Genomic DNA, 6,113 nt, shown 5'->3' with positions numbered 1-6,113 from the left:
TTTTCATCATATTCCCAGTTGGTCAGAAGTTTACAATACACTCAATTAGTATTTGGTAGCATTGCCTTTCAATTGTTTAACTTGGGTCAAACGTTTTTGGGTAGCCTTCCACAAGCTTCCCACAATAAGTTTTTTTAAATTTTGCCCATTCCTCCTGACAAAGCTGGTGTAACTGAGTCAGGTTTCTAGGCCTCCTTGCTCACACAATTTTTCAGTTCTGCCCACACATTTTCTATGGGATTGAGGTCAGGGCTTTGTGATGGCCTCTCCAATACCTTGACTTTGTTGTCCTTAAGCCATTTTGCCACAACTTTGGAAGTATGCTTGGGGTCATTGTCCATTTGGAAGACCCAATTTTGACCAGGCTTTAACTTCCTGACTGACGTCTTGAGATGTTGCTTCAATATATCCACATAATTGTCCTTCCTCATGACATCTATTTTGTGAAGTGCACCAGTCCCTCCTGCAGCAAAGCACTCCCACAACATGATGCTGCCACCACCGTGCTTCATGGTTGGGATGGTGTTCTTCGGCTTGCAAGCCTCCCCCTTTTTCCTCCAAACATAACGATGGTGATTATGGCCAAACAGTTCTGTTTTTGTTTCATCAGACCAGAGGACATTAATCCATGACAGTTGCAAACCATAGTCTGGCTTTTTATGGCGGTTTTGGAGCAGTGGCTTCTGCTGAGCGAACTTTCAGTTTATGTCGATATGGGACTCGTTTTACTGTGGAAATAGATACTTTTGTACCTGTTTCCTCCAGCATCTTCACAAGATCCTTTGCTGTTGTTCTGGGATTGATTTGCACTTTTCACACCAAAGTACGTTCATCTCTAGGAGACAGAACTCGTCTCCTTCTTGAGCGGTATGACGGCTGTGTGGTCCCATGGTGTTTATACTTGCTTACTATAGTTTGTACAGATGAACGTGGTACCTTCAGGCGTTTGGAAATTGCTCCCAATGATGAACCAGATTTGTGGAGGTCTACCATTTTTTCTGAGATCTTGGCTGATTTCTTTCATTTTCCCTTGATGTCAAGCAAAGAGGCATTGAGTTTGCATGGACTCAAATGATGTCATGGCTTTAGAAGCTTCTGATAGGCTAATTGACATAATTTTTGGAATTTTCCAAGCTGTTTAAAGGCACAGTCAACTTAGTGTATGTAAACTTCTGGCCCACTGGAATTGTGATACAGTGAATTATAAGTGAAAAAATCTAAACAATTGTTGGAAAAATTACTCATCATGCTCAAAGTAGATGTCCTAACCGACTTGCCAAAACTATAGTTTGTTAACAAGAAATGTGTGGAGTGGTTGAAAAACAAGTTTTAATGACTCCAACCTAAGTGTATGTAATCGTCCAACTTCAACTGTACATGTGAAAGTAATACACTTTTTAAACAAGTGACATTTGTCTCTGTCATGTTTTATTGTTCAATCATTTCAGTTTTTTTGCTAGCTTTGCTTACATATGTGCCCCTACCAACCCTACTGTTCTTACTCTGACTATGGGGTGAAAGGAGGGGAGTAGTTTCTTGAACCCTGTCACATAAATAAACATGTCAGATGCCTTTCGCAATCAATTGACCCAGAATCTAACTTTTAGCCCGTCTTACTATTATCATACCATATCTAGGACACTTGCCTAGTTGGCTTGGTAAGCATAGCTATGTAAATGTAACCTCTAGCAAAAAATACAATTTGAAATCAACTTGTTAATATACTGATGGCAAGATAAGAGATACCGGTATGTGAGAATTCCAATGAAATAGGTAGATCATCTATCCAAGTGATTATGTGACAAAGTCCAGCGTTTCAGCTTTCCTCTCACATATGATACATATTAATTTTCTGATTTCTGGATATACATGTTATTAATGTGGCAAATGAAAACAGACACTTTTTTAAATCCACATATTTCTGACTTAAAGTTAATGGTGCTAATGAAGCAAGTCCCCACTTTAAATCTTTGATATACTTTTTAGAATTATTTTGCACACTACTCAGCTTACACCGTTTAAGATAGAAATTCTGTTCAAACTTTGTGTAGACCGGTCTGAATTGAGTTGCTAACATACAACTTTTTGAAATTGAATTTTAAAAAATGAACTATAAAGCTTTTTGTTCTCCATCCACTGATGGGATTTCCTCAACAGTCTAAAGGTCACATTGTGACATCACTTCCAACATTCCATTCACTGCTAATGCAACTTACATTTACATTTAAGTCATTTAGCAGATGCTCTTATCCAGAGCGACTTACAAATTGGTGCATTCACCTTATGACATCCAGTGGAACAACCACTTTACAATAGTGCATCTAAATATTTTAAGGGGGGGGTGAGAAGGATTACTTTATCCTATCCTAGGTATTCCTTAAAGAGGTGGGGTTTCAGGTGTCTCCGGAAGGTGGTGATTGACTCCGCTGTCCTGGCGTCGTGAGGGAGTTTGTTCCACCATTGGGGAGCCAGAGCAGCGAACAGTTTTGACTGGGCTGAGCGGGAACTGTACTTCCTCAGTGGTAGGGAGGCGAGCAGGCCAGAGGTGGATGAACGCAGTGCCCTTATTTGGGTGTAGGGCCTGATCAGAGCCTGGAGGTACTGAGGTGCCGTTCCCCTCACAGCTCCGTAGGCAAGCACCATGGTCTTGTAGCGGATGCGAGCTTCAACTGGAAGCCAGTGGAGAGAGCGGAGGAGCGGGGTGACGTGAGAGAACTTGGGAAGGTTGAACACTAGACGGGCTGCGGCGTTCTGGATGAGTTGTAGGGGTTTAATGGCACAGGCAGGGAGCCCAGCCAACAGCGAGTTGCAGTAATCCAGACGGGAGATGACAAGTGCCTGGATTAGGACCTGCGCCGCTTCTTAGTAGGATAGAGAGAAGCAATGGCCACATTTGTCCTTTATGCACAAAACACTCTGAGAGACTTCAGCTGTCCACTGACGCAATGTTGAAGTTCAGGCTCATTTTTCAAAATAAAAGCCTGAAACTATGTATTATGACACTAGACACATTAGGGAAGCCATAGAAAAGGGAATATGGTTGATATCTCATCCACTGCTCAATAGGGACGCATAGGAATGCAGAGCTTTCAAAATAAGAGCCACTTCCTGATTGGATTTTTCTCAGGCTTTCGCCTTCAATATCAGTTCTGTTATACTCACAGACAATATTTTTACAGTTTTGGAAACTTTAGAGTGTTTTCTATCCTAAGCTGTCAATATATATGCATATTCTAGCATCTTGTCCTGACAAAATAGACGTTTACTTTGGGGACGTTATTTTTCCAAAAATGGAAATAGTGCCCCGTAGATTCTTAAACTATGCCACTTTTATGTTTCCATACCGTACATTACTCATATCATATGTATATACTGTACTCGATACCATCTACTGCATCTTGCCTATGCCGTTCTGTACCATCACTCATTCATATATCTTTATGTATATATTCTTTATCCCTTTACACGTGTGTATAAGGTAGTAGTTTTGGAATTGTTAGGTTAGATTACTCGTTGCTAATTACTGCATTGTCAGGACTAGAAGCACAAGCATTTCGCTACACTGGCATTAACATCTGCTAACCATGTGTATGTGACAAATAAAAATGGATTTAAGTTTATTTGAGACCAGTCTATTGCAGCTAATTTCGTCTTTTACTTCAGATCTGTGAGTAGTAGGCCCAAACGATGAGTCCCAGACCATTCACAATAGAACATAGCAGAGGGGACATCGTTTACTAGCCTACCTATATTATTGGGGCCATCTGGTTACCACCTGTGTATGGAATACATTAGAAATACAAATATAGGTATAATTAAATGGTGTTTTCTTTGAAAAGATGAGCCTGGCTTCCTGCCTGAGTGTGTCTCTGTTCTGCTCCATTGTCTTACCTACTACTGCAACAACTTGTCAATGATTTGCCCCTCAATCGTGTTTAACTATTAACATTGGCTGCATATACATTGTCCTTCTCCCAAAGTGTGGACTTGCATATTTTTTTCTCATCTTAGGGATTTAGCTCAAGGCAATTCTTACACCTATTCAATACTTGGATATCCATGAGGAGAGGGATATCCATGAAGAGAGAGATATCCATGAAGAGAGAGATATCCATGAGGAGAGGGATATCCATGAGGAGAGGGATATCCATGAAGAGAGGGATATCCACGAGGAGAAGGATATCCATGAGGAGAGGGATATATCCATGAGGAGAGGGATATCCATGAGGAGAGGGATATCCATGAAGAGAGGGATATCCATGAGGAGAAGGATATCCATGAGGAGAGGGATATCCATGAGGAGAGGGATATCCATGAGGAGAGGGATATCCATGAGGAGAGGGATATCCACGAGGAGAGGGATATCCATGAAGAGAGGGATATCCATGAGGAGAGGGATATCCATGAGGAGAGGGATATATCCATGAGGAGAGGGATATCCATGAGGAGAGGGATATCCATGAGGAGAGGATATCTATGAGGAGAGGGATATCCATGAGGAGAGGGATATCCATAAAGAGAGGGATATCCATGAGGAGAGGGATATATCCATGAGGAGAGGGATATCTATGAGGAGAGGGATATATCCATGAGGAGAGGGATATCTATGAGGAGTGAGATATATCCATGAGGAGAGGGATATCCATGAAGAGAGGGATATCCATGAGGAGAGGGATATCTATGAGGAGAGGGATATATCCATGAGGAGAGGGATATCCATGAAGAGAGGGATATCCATGAGGAGAGGGATATATCCATGAGGAGAGGGATATCCATGAGGAGAGGGATATCCATGGGGAGAGGGATATCCATGAAGAGAGGGATATCCATGAGGAGAAGGATATCCATGAGGAGAGGGATATCCTCGAGGAGAGGGATATCTATGAGGAGAGGGATATCCATGAAGAAAGGGATATCCATGAGGAGAGGGATATCCATAAAGAGAGGGAAAGCCATGAGGAGAGGGATATATCCATGAGGAGAGGGATATCCATGAGGAGAGGGATATATCCATGAGGAGAGGGATATCCATGAGGAGAGGGATATCTATGAGGAGAGGGATATCCATGAAGAGAGGGATATCCATGAGGAGAAGGATATCCATGAGGAGAGGGATATATCCATGAGGAGAGGGATATCCATGAGGAGAGGGATATCCATGAAGAGAGGGATATCCATGAGGAGAGGGATATCCATGAGGAGAGGGATATATCCATGAGGAGAGGGATATCCATGAGGAGAGGGATATCCATGAGGAGAGGGATATCCATGAGGAGAGGGATATCCATGGGGAGAGGGATATCCATGAAGAGAGGGATATCCATGAGGAGAAGGATATCCATGAGGAGAGGGATATCCTCGAGGAGAGGGATATCTATGAGGAGAGGGATATCCATGAAGAAAGGGATATCCATGAGGAGAGGGATATCCATAAAGAGAGGGAAAGCCATGAGGAGAGGGATATATCCATGAGGAGAGGGATATCCATGAGGAGAGGGATATATCCATGAGGAGAGGGATATCCATGAGGAGAGGGATATCTATGAGGAGAGGGATAGCCATGAAGAGCGGGATATCCATGAGGAGAGGGATATATCCATGAGGAGAGGGATATCCATGAAGAGAGGGATATCCATGAGGAGAGGGATATCCATGAGGAGAGGGATATCCATGAGGAGAGGGATATATCCATGAGGAGAGGGATATCCATGAGGAGAGGGATATCCATGAGGAGAGGGATATCCATGAAGAGAGGGATATCCATGAGGAGAGGGATATCCATAAAGAGAGGGATATCCATGAGGAGAGGGATATATCCATGAGGAGAGGGATATCCATGAGGAGAGGGATATCTATGAGGAGAGGGATAGCCATGAAGAGAGGGATATCCATGAGGAGAGGGATATATCCATGAGGAGAGGGATATCCATGAAGAGAGGGATATCCATGAGGAGAGGGATATCTATGAGGAGAGGGATATCCATGAGGAGAGGGATATCCATGAGGAGAGGGATATCCATGAGGAGAGGGATATCCATGAAGAGAAGGATATCCATGAGGAGAGGGATATCCATGAAGAGAGGGATATATCCATGAGGAGAGGGATATCCATG

Source organism: Oncorhynchus gorbuscha, linkage group LG07, assembly GCF_021184085.1.
Source record: "Oncorhynchus gorbuscha isolate QuinsamMale2020 ecotype Even-year linkage group LG07, OgorEven_v1.0, whole genome shotgun sequence".
NCBI lineage: Eukaryota > Metazoa > Chordata > Actinopteri > Salmoniformes > Salmonidae > Oncorhynchus > Oncorhynchus gorbuscha.
This window is presented reverse-complemented; position numbering follows the sequence as displayed.